We start from the raw sequence: 14,915 nt of genomic DNA, 5'->3' as shown, positions 1-14,915 counted from the left end.
CTCACATGGAAGGATTTCCACAGCAAAAGACACGGCTCTTATAATTGAGTTTGCCCATGTGGAAAAACAATACAAGCCAGAAAAATACTTAATGCCTGGTATTTTGTATACATGTCAGATCGCATGAGTGTAAGTTTAAATTGGGACCGTTTGTGCATTGTGTGTGAAGAAGAGGGAGAAGAGCTGAGCAGAGAGGAGGCAAGTGGACAAAAAAAGAGACAGAGATGAAGTGGCACGGTTCTTAAATGCTCCACACATGGGAAAGCTTCGGTTTAATCTGCAGCACCAAACAGATGAAAGACCATGCATGACTATATTATCTATAATAGTCTATGAGCAGTGGTGGAAAGTAGATTTACTCATGCATAGTACTTAAGTTACTTGCGTATTTAATGTTTCTTCATATTTCTACATACGTTTTACGTGTGTGTTTTACGAGTGTAATACTGTCATTTTAACTCTAATACAGGTATCTGACAGCTATAGTTACTCATTATTTTACATTTTTATATTAAAACGTGATCATCTATATGATGCATTATTACAGGTTAAAGTACCCAACGGCATTGCTGGATTAACATATTCGATTTAAAAACAAGAAAATGGGGGAAATATTACTTAAAATAAGCAAAATTATCTGCCAACCGAACAGGAAAATTTTACTTTCCAAGATGTTTAATATCGAGATTCAAGTCTCAAAGAACCTATGGTTACTTTAAAGATAGTGTGGCCAGACTATAAGCAAGTCCATTTGTTTGGACGCAAAGAAATTCTGTGTTTCCTTTGCTTTATTATTGTCTTTTGATATAATACAGAATTAATTGCAATATGCAAAACCTTTAATTCTTGTCGGGGTCACACAGTAGTAGGTCGTGTATCAAGTAATCTTGTGCCATACAGGAAGAAACTTATCACACACTTCTAAAAACAGAAGCAGCTGAAAGACCTTAAACAAAAGATGTGTGAGTCAGCAGAAACGGTACAAGAATGGCCAAAGACGTCACAACTATCAAACAGAACTTGACGCTCAAAATGCTTTTTAATACTGGGGTTGGCATTGAATAATAATGTGGGATGAATGGAAATTAGTCACCAGCAGAAGGAGAAAAAAAAAAAAGATTTGTCCACCATAGCTGTACTTTGTTTTGTCATTTGGTTGATACAATTTAACCCAAGTAAATAGGACAGTAAATATTTGAGACAGCAGGAAAATATGAATATTATTTTTGCTAAATAACAACAAGCCCAGTCGAGGTTGAAGGTTCAAATCAATGGCAGCGGAAAATCTCTTTTTTTTCTGAAGAGGCGTCTCCCCTCTCAAGCCCTCACCCCCACGTTCCCTCTCTCTGCCACTCGTCCGCCTGTGTGATGTGTTTAAGCCAATCCCATAATAAAGGATGCGGCCATACATATTCATGATAGAAATCTAGTAATTAGTAAACCCCCCCATGCACACACATACACACACGCACGCACACGGGCCTCATGCATATGTATGTCCTTGGCAAACAAAGGCAGTGGCAGCGTGGGCCATTCTCTATTAACACACACATCCACATGTGATGGCACAGATAGCAGCCCTGCCACTCACACATACATGCACATGTGCAAACACATTTATGTGCATGTACACAGGCATACATGCTCTTACTCACACACACCTACTCACACACACACACACACACACACACACACACACACACACACACACACACACACACACACACACAGATGGCAAGGTTGAGAGAGGGGGGGTTTCCCTCTCATCAATCGAGAACCTATAATTTCCTCCGGGTTGAAAAACAGACTTAAACACAGACTCAGATCAGCACTGATTCACAGCTACTCACTCATTCATTGTCTGACACACACACACACACGCACAGCCAGCCCTGCATCACTATTGCATCACATTTAACAAAAGACAGCGAGGCATATTTAAGAATCCAAACCCTAGTGGGATGCTGCTTCCTCAACTCCTATCTCTCTGCAAACACACACACACACACACGCACACACACACACACACACACACACACACACACACACACACACACACACACACACACACACACACACACACACACACACACACACACAATCATCCACTCCGTGAATGTTATCTCTCACTGAACAAAAACAGCTGAATGCAAGTGAGAATTGGAACAATCAATGCAAAATGATTGCGTCATGTGAAGCGCGTCTGTTGCTTTGAACCTCAAGGGTTGGGGGGTTTAGCTTTTGTGGAACAGGGGTTTTATGCCATCTGACATCCTGAGCCTTCAAGCAGAGAAGTTTCGATCCAGTTTTGCTGAATTGGATGATACAAAGATGAGGGAGACAGGTGAGGTGAGGAATGAGTTATAGGTGACAGCAAGCTCAGGGAGAGAGAGGATTTGACAGAGAGCGAGAGAAAAGGTGGGTGGAGTGGAGTAAAGAGAGAGAAGTGATACTTTATGCAACTTTTTATTAGACTTTCTTACTCTCCTATCCAAAGGTTTGCACCCCTGTTATACTTGAGGGTGTCGACAGACCTACGTTTGTTCACTTAAATGCATCTATGCGTTACTCTCACAGTAACACGGGACCAAGAGATTGCACATATCGCATGTGCATCATAAGAGAACATATCTGACAGAAAATCAACGGTAAGGGGAAATATTATGTCTCTATTATAAATAAGATCTGCATTTTTCACATAAAAATACCCAGTAGTATAATCTAACCCCAAATAGAAATGAGAAAAAAATCTGTGTATTTTACTAGACTGGTTAGTTATTATGTAGGACTTTCCCTAACAATTACAAAAACAATATTTTTCGCTTTAATCACCAAAGAGGAAGTTAAAGCCTTGAAATGTTTCTTCTAACAATTCTAACGACCACATTGTTGGTTCACCTGATCAAATCAGGCACGTTATTTCGAGCGGAGACACATTTATGTCTACGGCTGAGGTAAACACACATACACACAAACGCAGAGCAACAAACACGGCCGGGATGTTTGGTTTGGTTTTACTGACCTGGTGAAAGAGAGGCCACTGGGCAAAAACAATGCCAAACTTATTCCATCATTGCTGAAGAAAGAAGATGGCAGCAGGGAGCGGAAAAAGAAAAGGAAAGTAGGTCAGAAGGACTGCAGTGCTGCAAGACAAATGGATTATTTCTTCACTTTGCGAAGGAAGAAAAGCCAGGACAGTGATGAATGAATTACAGTTAATTAATTAAAACATCTGGCATGGACTCTTCTCTAAAAAGTGACAGGTTTTTTTTTTCTCTGTAAGAGTACAAAGACATTTCAGTCGCTCGCTCCTTGTCTAACCTTTATGGAGCACAGCACAGTATGCTTAATGTGGAGCTCCAACCTGAAAATAAAACTGATTACAACCGAGACTGTCTGTCACTCATAATGCTTCTTTCATTCAGTCTAGGAAATGTGTAGTAAAACACTGTTGTACTGAACTATACTTTGTATGTGAACTTTTCAATAAATTCCTGTTTCCTTACTTTGAAGGTCATAAAATATGCTCTCCTCAGGAGGGAGGATGCCGTCACTAAGATTATAAAACATAAAAGGCAAATTTTGCAGGACTGGGGCACAGACAATACAACTATCTGTGCTCAGGTAGCCACAGTCCAGTGAAACTATTTGAACAGCACCACCAGCTGAGAGTGCTCTCTGTCCTTATTATCACATCCTCAAATGTACACACACATACACACACGCGTTCGCACACAGAGCATGGCCTAACGCTTTCTGAACAGACTCATCTGAAGTTGTAATGGGTCAGGTATAAAGGGCTTTTTTGTGTGCACGTCAATCAGAGAAGTATGAAAGCCTATGAGCATGCAGAGAAAATGAGAGGTCTGCCACAAAGAAACATTCAGCAGCCTAAAATAATACCGCTCAACAGCCATTCACAGACTCTCTCACTTTAGCATATGAATCATAGTGAATAATCAAGTTCCTACCAGGGGAAAGGCCTTTAAATTAGATGACAGCAGCATTGAGAGGTGCAAAACAGAATAAATAAGTAGCGATAAAGATCTGATGTTGCCGTGTTCAGGCATTTGTTGGGTTTTTATTCTGTCAAATGTGCTTCATGAAATGTTAATACACCTGCTGCACATTCATCATCCAGACTCTGCTGGTGCAAAGTCACTGATTTAGAAGAAGTCTCCGAATGTGGGACACAGAGAGGGGACAGAGAGCCCCACTCCTCACACCACACACACAATGACACCCCCCCACGGGGTTAAGGTTTTGGTTAGTGAGGTAAATAATGCCGGAAGAAGACAGAGTAGGAGAGAGAAAGAGATGTGAGAGAGGAGGAGGAAGAGGAGGAGGAGCAGGAAATGAACTAAACTCTGGTAAACTGCACCTGCAGGGATCTCCTCCTGTGTATAATGAGAGTGTTTAAATGAGTGCACACTGCTTAACGCCTCTGTGTGTGTGTGTTTGTGTGCCTCTGCGTGTGTGTGTGTGGGTGCGTGCATGTGGATGAGTGTGATAATTGAATAGAGACACAGTCTTCATTCCAGCCTCCAGCACAAGGGAAAAAAAAAAACCTCATGAATACATTTTGTGTGTCCGTTGCACATTTCTGTTGTTCCCTCCTGGTTCCTGGCAATGGGTATACAGAGTGCCCATTGACAAACTGGGGGAATAATATTGCAGTTAAGTGGCCTAATAAAAACGGGAAATATGAATAATTAAAACATATTACTTAATCTAAATGCAGGTGGAGTGTAGCTGTGCAGCATGGAGGCCTAAATAAGCCACTCGGGTTGAGTGAGAATAAGCCTGTATGTTCTGGGAGTACTAAGGGGCTTCCTGTAGGCTGAGACACGGGACACTTGTGTGTGCATGTGCTTTTATGTATGTATGTGTGTGTGTGTGTGTGTGTGTGTGTGTGTGTGTGTGTGTGTGTGTGTGTGTGTGTGTGTGAATATGCAATGATGTAAGCAAAACGTGCGGTGACACAGATGATGCGAAACGGCAAAACAAGAGACAATGAACAAATACAATTAAAAGTGGGACAATGTAATGAGATGTTTATTGCAAAGAGGAGACCAGGACATGAAAAAAGGGGGACGTGAGAGAGGGATAAACTGTGAGGGGGGAAAGAGAGAGAGGGGGAGGGAGGGGAGGTGGTGGAAGAGATGAGCAGCTCAATTTATCAAACCTCTTTGCTGGGGGAGACTAATTAATTTGTTTGTGTGATTGCTTTTCCACACAGCACACATATACACACATAAACGCACACACACCACTATCACCTAAACAACTTGAAGACCTCAGCGCACACACTGACAAAGTGTTCAGCTCTCTCTCTTTCTCTTTTTTATCTTTTATCAGTCTCTCTTTTAATATCTGGTCTCCCCTCACTATCTCACTCCTCACTTCCTCGTCTTTCTCTTTGTTTTCCTCTTGCTAATACCGACGTTTCCACGCTAAATTAAGCTTTGAAATGATCTCTCTCTGTCTCTTGCTCTCCCTCGCTGAGCTGCAGAAGTTTGCTGGGTGTATTGAAGTTTGCTGGGTATATTGAAGTTTGTTGGGTGTACCGAGGTGATTTTTATTGTGCCTGAGCAAAAAAACCTTGAACCCTTCCCTCACAAAATATCTAAGGCAGGAAAGATGACGAACACTGGCATCAGTCAGTATTAACAGTACATGCACAAAAATACCACAATTTGTGTGAGCGGCCAGAAAAGTAAATATCATAGTTTGAATGAGGCATTAATTACATGCTTTACAAAGTTAATGCCCAAAGAATGCAAAGAGGCTCACAGGCCAATGAGAAAAGTATGAGAAAAGGGGGACATTGTTATATTTTTTTTAGCATTTCTGTGTTTACAGGACCCCTCATGATGATCACTGTATGTGTAATTGTTGCTTCTCTGCTCTTAATGCACATAACATATACGTCAACTAGTTTTCATACCTGAATTTTCCAAATTCATGCAGGGCAGGTCCTCAGTGAGCAGTTTGCAGAGTGGTGCCAGTTTCCTTTGGCCATTAGAGCTGTATCAGACAGCATTCACTCATGTTCACCTGCAGGGACACAAAAGGTGTAAAGAACTCCAACAGGCCATTAGAAAAATAGGTTTTAGCTAACTTTGAATAACAATGGTCCCACCATACTACTTCATTGGTAAATGGTTTGTTTTTGAGCTAAAATTTCATGACTACCGTCAACACACAGCGCCGGGTCATTCCTCTTACACTCACAGGCTACTAGCTAACAAAATCACAAACTGCTTGCCATGATCGTTCTTGCTGCAGTGGGTTAATGTCCATTTTGTGCCTGATGAAGCAGAGTGGTGGTCCTATATAACCTGATTTAGTTGTAGGAAGGCCGCTGATCCTGTTCCAAACCTGTATGGAGACACACAAACATATCTATAAATCACTGTGTATACTGTATATTTATATGCATACCTGTCTATAACCTATTCTCATTATTTACTATTTTACTTTACACATTATACATTTTACTCACTTGGTTACCACAGTATTACTGTATATCTTATATTTTATTTTATGTTGCCATATTTTAGCTACTACACTATTATGTGTAATTTTCTTTACACATATTTTTCTACATATCTAAAGGAGTACTGTTGGAGGGAGCCTGAGATCTAAGAATTTCATTGCCAACAAGTACTTCACTGTCACTGTTTGGATTCTGTGTCTTTATTGTGGAGCAAGGTATGTAGTGTTATCTGTACTGTAATAGGATTATCAATGCTAGTGACGGCCTTGACAGTTGTTACTTACTTTTCCCTCCTGGAAACTTGTTAAAATAATTACACTTAGTTTTTAGTATGGATCTGTACTTACGCAAATATCCACATTCGCTACACCTGTTGCTGCAGATGACTTTACCCATGCTTTTTATGTTAAATTAAATAGATTTCAATTCGCATTCATACATGGGTGCACATAACACAATGGTGACTATACCATGAAACATTTTTGTACCAGGCCGGTGTAACTAATGTACAGGGGCCATTAATGGAAAACTCCATACAGATGTGTGATTTTTTTAAGTGACGAAAGAGGTTTTGCTCTCAGCATGATTAAACTGTTTCAGTATTACTTTCTTGCTGCTATACTTTTACTTTTTTTGAGACTGTCCACTTTGCATTCCTTTTACTCCATGACCTCTGTGGCACAGAGGAACCGCAGACAGAGATGAAATGATGTTGCATACATCATATGGAAAAAGTTATTTGAAAGACCAAGGGGTGCTCTGATAATGACCTTACTGCAAAGAGGAAAACCTATGTGAGAGTTGCACAAATTGAACTGTGTCCTGTCTTCTTATGGCAAAAACAAACACAGCAGCAGACTGCAGAACACGATGTCTATGACAAGATGAGCATAAAACCAACCAGTCTGAGAGAGAGAGAGAGAGAGAGAGAGAGAGAGAGAGAGAGAGAAAGTCAGAGTCAGCCAGGTCAAGGTTTCAATAGAGACTAACTACGTAGGTCGCTGAACACCCACCAGACTCTGAAACCACCCAACCACCCGCCAAGCGCAGACACACAAACAACCATAACACGCACAATAACCAGCAACCCACCTCCTCCACACCCCCTTAATCCTTTGCAGGTGACTGCTGTGTCTGCTGGGTATCGAGGAAGAGCCATAGGGAGTAAGCTTATTTGAAACAGGAGTAAGTGAGAAAGTGTTTTCAAAGGAAACTATATGCAGAAGCTGATCCAAAGCTTTCTAACAGTGTTTCTAGTTTAAGTCTGTAAAAATGTGCTTTTAAAACTGTTTCAAGACACCTTTATGTACCCTTTTCTGTTGTGTACAGTTAAACTGCTGATTGTTTAACAGGTTGAGTGATGTGATTATTGTTAAACTGACAATAATAATGATCTTTGTGATGACAGAATCACAGCAATAAACGGTATAATACTACTGTGCCGGCATGTGGCTTAAAATCCTTGGGGTTATAATATTTTGTAATATTGTAAACTTGGGCTGCACGGTGGAGCAGCAAGTAGTGCGCGTGCCTCACAGCAAGAAGGTCACAGGTTCGATTCCTGGGTCGGTCCTTTCTGTGTGAAGTTTGCATGTTCTTCCCGTGGGTTCGTGGGTTCTCTCCGGGTACTCCGGCTTCCTCCCACAGACCAAAAACATGCTCATTAGGTTAATTGGTGACTCTAAATTGCCCCTAGGTGTGAGTGTGAGTGTGAATGGTTGTGTGTATGTGCCCTGCGATCGGCTGGCGACCGGTCCAGGGTGTACCCCGCCTCCCGCCCATTGACAGCCGAGATAGGCTCCGGCCCCCCGCGACCCCGAAAGGGATAAGCGGCATAGAAAATGGATGGATGGATATAATGTAAAAAAAAATTGTGTGAGTTAAGGCTGAGCAAGTGGGTATTTGTGCTGTGTGATAAACTGAGTTAATGCTAATGGAAACTTGGCTGTGGGCATAAAATTGTCATGTAGATGTAAAAATATTCTGCTTTAGGAGGTGTGCCAAATGGTGCTGTTTATAGTGACAGGTGTTTTCGCTTCAATCCAAGAATTTTTTCTCTCCCAGTAGCTAACTTATTGAAATAAAGTGCCGGTCTAAATAAAGGCATTACTGTATGAAAGAGAGAGAGCAGAATCCGAGAAGAAAGGCGACATTTTCACTGTTTCTTACACGTTCATACGTAATAAACTAAGACGTTAACTAAGACGTGTGCGTTAACACACTTTTGGCAAGCCTGGGCAATGTTGCAAACACTAAACGATGAAGAGGAAAGACACAAATATGCACATATGCTTGCACCTGTCTGGATAACCCCGGTGGATTGATGTGATTTGGCCTCTGGTCATAGTTTAATTAAACTGCACATCACTATGTTGCACACACAGTAGAACAGAGCAAAGAAACATTGTGTTTCTCTCTTACTGGTCTCACCTCTCTCTCTTTACATAAAAAAACCCTGTTTCTACCTTTCACTGGTTTCCTTACGTTCTGTGGCTCTCTCTGTATGTTCTCTCTCTCTCTCTCAAACACACACACACACACACACACACACACACACAGAAAGCACTAACGTGCTAAATCATGCAACCTAAACTGCAAGGTGCAGAAGTTTCTCCTCGCTCTCTCCTCTTTCTCAAACGTTATTAGGATTTCCTGCAGAGCAGAGCGGTGTGTCTTCCACTGCTGGGTTGGAACTGCAGGGTCACACTGGAAAGCTAAAGCCACCGGCCTGCCTTCACTCCACTTTACTCTTTGGATGGGCCACTTTTTATCCTGACCTTCAGGATGCTCAGAGAGGGATAGGTCACAGCTCACAGCGGGCTGAGAACTAGTCAATTTGAAACAAGTCACTGTATGTATGTCTATTTACGATGCCAAAAGCACAGTGCCAAGACTGCAGTGCCCATCAGATGAGGAGAGGTGTAGTTTAATAAAAGCAGAAGCTTTATCTCACATCACACAAACATACACCCACACAACCCGCTATCTCTTAACTAGTCAGACAAGCAAAAAGGCGTCTGGATCACTTGGCTCACAGCCACAAACAAACTGAGCGTTAACACACACAATCAACATCACACACCTCTGGCCACTGGTGCCTGGGTGAACCGGAGGGGCAATAATTGAAAGTTGGCTCGCTTCAGAGAGCATGACACAAAACCAAGAGGGGAACCAAGAGCATTTTCGCACTGTTTTTATGCAGAAGTTATTACGTAGTCGGGATAGGTCAGAGGGGCTGTCTGGCCCTGCCCAGTGGCCAGGCTCAGGGGTGGGGTAAAGGCAGAGAGGGGGCAGGGAGAGGGTTAAGTCCTGGCTGCCATGGCTAATGCCTCAATCTTCTTGCTCCCCTTGCTACAACAACACGGGATCAACAAAGACAGGATCAACAAAGCTCCAGCCAAAATCCTCCGACGCACTGACACAGAAAATTCCCAGTCCTCCCCAGGCCGCACAGGGAACAGCAAACACACACTTACACACACACTCACACACACACACACATACACATACACATATCTCCGACTGCTTAGGGAACAACAAACAAAGGCAGTAAATACAGCTGCAGACGGCTGGGCAGATAACAGCCAATCCCTATCCCCAACTTGTTCCGTGGCTCAGTGGCTACTGACTGCCCTCTGCAGCTCGCTGCCTTGGCCATGCCTTCTACACAGCACAAACACCTGCTGCTTAATGCTTCAACTCACTCAATTACAGCATCCCTCGTCAAACAGCAAAGTTTCTCTTCTCCTGGTTGTGTGAAACTTTTCTCCATTTGCAGCTTTTTGTCCCCATAATTTTGAGCCTTTCCAATTTGTGCGCAGTTGAATAATTCAGTTGTCATTCAGTTCAGAATAATGCCGTAATTAATCTTTTTGCTGACAGGCGGCACAAGCTAATACACATTCAAGCTGACAATGAATGTACAGCGCATACATTGTGAATTCAAACTCTTATACAGTCACACAAAGACACATGCACGCAGACACACACCTCCGCACAAAGGGGGCAGAAAAAGGCCATAAAGGCCTGTGCTTTAGTGGAGTCGACAGAGCCAGACATTGCTGTGTTTGTGCACAGCAATGTCTGGATGGAAAGATTGAGAGATAGACTCCCTGCAAAGGAAGAGACAGAGAGAGACAGAGAGACAGAGAGAGAGAGAGAGAGAGAGAGAGAGAGAGAGAGAGAGAGAGAGAGAGAGAGAGAGAGAGAGAGAGAGAGGAGGTGGGAGGTTCAGCAGCCATGCATGCACAGGGGCGTTTGATGTAATCCAGGAAGTTAGTTCAGTAACTCCATCCCTCCGTCCCTCCGTCTCAGTGAAGGACAGGAGAAGGAGGGATGAAGGAGGCCCTTGTCTGGAGAGCCAGGGGTTTTCCACATCTGTCCTCCGCATTGTAGCCAGCCTCTCTAAACAGCCCAGGAGTCTGTTATGGCTGGGGGAGACGCACACAGCACACACACACATAATCACACATACAGCAGCTATGTCTGAGTGAGCCTTGTGGAACGCTTTAACACTGATTGCAGTTAAGCGTTAAATCATCCATACTAAAGTTACCAGTGAGAGAAAACACATCAGGGCTGGTGGGCTGGGCGATGTCTGTGTTTGGTGCGTGTGTGTGTGTGTGTGTGTGTTTATGAAACGCCAGTCACGCAACATTTCCCTGCCTGCTGAAGGGATCCTTGTCTTTCTTTTTTTCTCATTTTTTTACCTCTGGAATGCTCTCTAAAGCACTCTCGTCTTTTCTTTCTGAGGGATATGACAGGTTGCCCCCCAAACCCCCACTCCACACCGTACCACCAGCAGCCTAGTACCTACCCACCCCCACTCCCAAACAGTGACGCTGTAGCCTGGCAACTCTTTCAAACTTTCAGCCACATAAACAGAGATGAGCACATTCACCAACATATCCTCCAGCATAACTCATGCATTACACTGGCTTCAGTTAGGCCTGAGGCATGAGCTGCAGGAAGGGAGGACTCATTCATACCTGCTCGTTGGTGCCCCTTGTGGTTGCAAAGGAAAATGACTATAAATGCTGTGCACTAAGTCAAAATGGGATTAGGCTCGGGTCAAGACGTTATCCAAATTCTCACTATTCAGTGTGTCTTTAAAGAGAATAATGGGCAGTTTTCAGCCAAGGAAAGCAATCACACAATGAATAGCATTCCTTAATGAGAAACCAACTCCAACTTCTGCATTTCCAACGTAAAGTTACACATTACAAGGTACAAGTAAGCCTTTAGTTTGTCATAACCAAAGGTTATTAAATGGTCAAGTACCTTACACAATGCAGGCCCTTTTATTTCTTGACTAGAATTTCCTCTGTGTCAGTTTTTAGCAAAGCAGTCACTCAACATTATTTCTTTCATTCTCTCCATTTCAACCATTTTATGCTCATCTCAGCAGGCTGACATGTCATTGTAGTGGGCGTTTGACAGTCAAACACATTTCAATGTAATTGCCACCTCATAACGTCATAATTACCATAGACGCTACAGCACTCACTTCTGTGAGGCTTGACAATAATGGGAAAGCTGTAATGATAGGTGTGTATCATGAAGCACACACACACACACACACACACACACGCACGCATGGGCCAAAACAGCATTGTTCCCACATGTCTACCCTGGCCCTGGCCCTGCTTTTTTTTTGCCATTTCTCTTCATGGAGATATCTCCCATTTAATTCAATTAAAACTTTTAAACAACCTAATTGGAAACAACTGCCTGGAAAAATTAAATTACATAAACAAAACTATTCTGACAGATTACGTCTAATATTAGGCATCTGGGCCTTATTAGGCTCCAGTAATAACACGGGGTGGACAGGGGAGCAAGCCATTTTCTGCTGTATTAGCTTTGACTCGCCACGCAACCAGAAGGTGGTTGTGTGTGTGTGTGTGTGTGTGTGTGTGTGTGTGTGTGTGTGTGTGTGTGTGTGTGTGTGTGTGTGTGTGTGTGTCTATAGGAGCTGTGCACCCCACAACAGAGCAGTGTTTATTTATCCTCTATTAGAGCAGGAGCAGACATTAAACCCAAACAGGCCCTGAGTAGTGCCCCCCCTCGTCAATTCTTTCTTTCCTCCCTCTGGCCCGATTAAGAACATATGGAAATGGGGCACGCTAAAGGTGAAAGAGAGGGGAGGGGAGCGCCTGTGAAGTACACATATGTAAAGAAGTGTCAGCAACTATGTGTATGCCTTGCTTGAGGCTCTAATGTAGAGCTTTGTAAAAAAAAAACAAACACGTGTTTCTTCTCTCTTATAGCTGTCATTGAATGTATTCTCTAAAAGGCTAACGCACTTACACAGTACACAGCCTGCATATCATCAGTGTTGTCTGCTACCCTCCCATACAAGGTGTTCCTGTATGCTGAATTTGAGTAAGCATTGGGTGGGCTGAGAGCTTTACAGTGGCAGGTAGCAACTTGTATGTTCTAACCATCATGGCTGTAGATGCAGCCCGGCATCGGTCCGCTTTTTTAAGAGCTGCTGCTGCAGCTGTTGTCAAGGTCAACTCTCTCTCTTAAACCCTCTCTCTCTCTCAAACTTTCCCTCTGATCTCCAACTGACCCTCAAGCTGCCACTTGCTGTCTGTCTGTCCGTCTCTCTCTCTCTCTCTCTCTCTCTCTCTCTCTCTCTCTCTCTCTCTCACTTTCTCACTCCCCTGCTGTGGTTTCAGCCCATGTCATCACATCAGAGTCGACAGCTCTAATCACTGTGCAGAGCGGACGGGCTGTAAAACATGGCAGGGACTGACAGCAGGGCTCAACACACACACCTTTCATCTTCCTTTACCAGCACACAGACTCTCACTTATACACATACAGTATAAATGCACATGCGCAAAAACACACACACACACACACACACACACACACACACACACACACACACACACACACACACACACACTAATATACACAGCACAATAATATGCACAAATACATGCACACACAAACACACACGGTGCACAAATTCAAGGAGACCTCATGTTTCAGCAGTGTGTCTCAGGTGTGTTGTAGTCACGTTTTCCCGCCTGTGTTCTTCCATAACCCCAAACACGGCGTTCCTCGACGAGGTGGAGGCAGAAAAAGGAGAAACTGTCAATCAATGTCTGATCCACCTAATCCTCAGGTAAGACATGAGCTTTAGGACGGAAGGCTGTCGCAGGCCAGACAGAGAAAAAACACACACCAACATCTGACCCTAGACAGCAACTCACAGCTTCTTTGCAATCTGAATTAATTTCATGTGTCACTGGTGAAAAGAGGCATAGGTGTCCATTGTTTGGACCTAGTCAGGCTTTTATCAGAAATGAAATCTGAGGCCCACAGCAGGCAAAATAAATTATAATATGCTTAACCACGCTGGCCAGCGAAGACATTCACATGTAAAAAAAAAAATCAGACTTTGTGTTTGTGTCTATTTACCATCTTTAAAAAAGTGGATGCTAGGATATAGCTAGTGCACTAGTTTGTCTGTGCCCCTGTATGCATGCACACACAATTTGAGTAATAAAAAGCAGCGAGTTCTTTGTCAGGTTGCACAATTGGTTTCTTCGAGAGGTTGGTTTAAACAGCTTCAATCTGCGGTGTAAAATAAGTCATAGCTGAATTTTAGAAAAGCCTTTTCAATGTTTATCTTTAGAGACAAGGTTTTAAAGGAGCGCAATCAAAAATGTTTGGGTATTTATCAGTTTTTGCCATTCAAAGCAAGCAAATTTTGTAGTTATATAGGTATTCAAATTATTTTTTATGCTTCGTTGAGGAGAAAGGACCAGTGCCTCTCAAGGTTGGTCTGATTGTAGTTGAAGTGGGTTGGTGTCCTTGCACTGTCCAGTCCTTGTATTCTCTCTAGTGTTTATGAAGCTGTGTGCGCGTGTGTGTGTGTGTGTGTGTGCATGTGTGTGTGAGTGCATGGCAGCTTGTGTGTGTGTGTGTGTGTGTGTGTGTGTGTGTGTGTGTGTGTGTGTGTGTGTGTGTGTGTGTGTGTGTGTGTGTGTGTGGCCACACATGTGCTTGCATGCATGCACACATTAATAAAAATTTATTGACAGCCACTGTGCTCCCAATACAAAAGAAGTCTGAACTCCAAGTCTGGAATTCATTAAGGACACTTTAGCATTCAGCAAGACAACAAGATCAAATACTGAATACAGGATGAATGCTCAAAAAGTTTAAACAGTTTTACTCACCCAAACTCAGTTCAGCACATAATAAAATATTCAGGCGGACACAAATAACTCCTAATTAAAAGCGGCTGCTATTATCTTGTCACGAGCACAAATAATCACTGCATACTCAGAACTTTTCTGCAACATTATTCAAAAACACTTCTCACAAATATAAAAGATAACTGTTGACAAAGAAAAGCACTGGTTAAAACACCTTAAATTGTTTGTCCTTGAGCATT

This window comes from Chaetodon trifascialis, chromosome 3 (assembly GCF_039877785.1).
Source record: "Chaetodon trifascialis isolate fChaTrf1 chromosome 3, fChaTrf1.hap1, whole genome shotgun sequence".
Classification (NCBI taxonomy): domain Eukaryota; kingdom Metazoa; phylum Chordata; class Actinopteri; order Chaetodontiformes; family Chaetodontidae; genus Chaetodon; species Chaetodon trifascialis.
Note: the sequence above shows the minus strand (reverse complement) of the source record.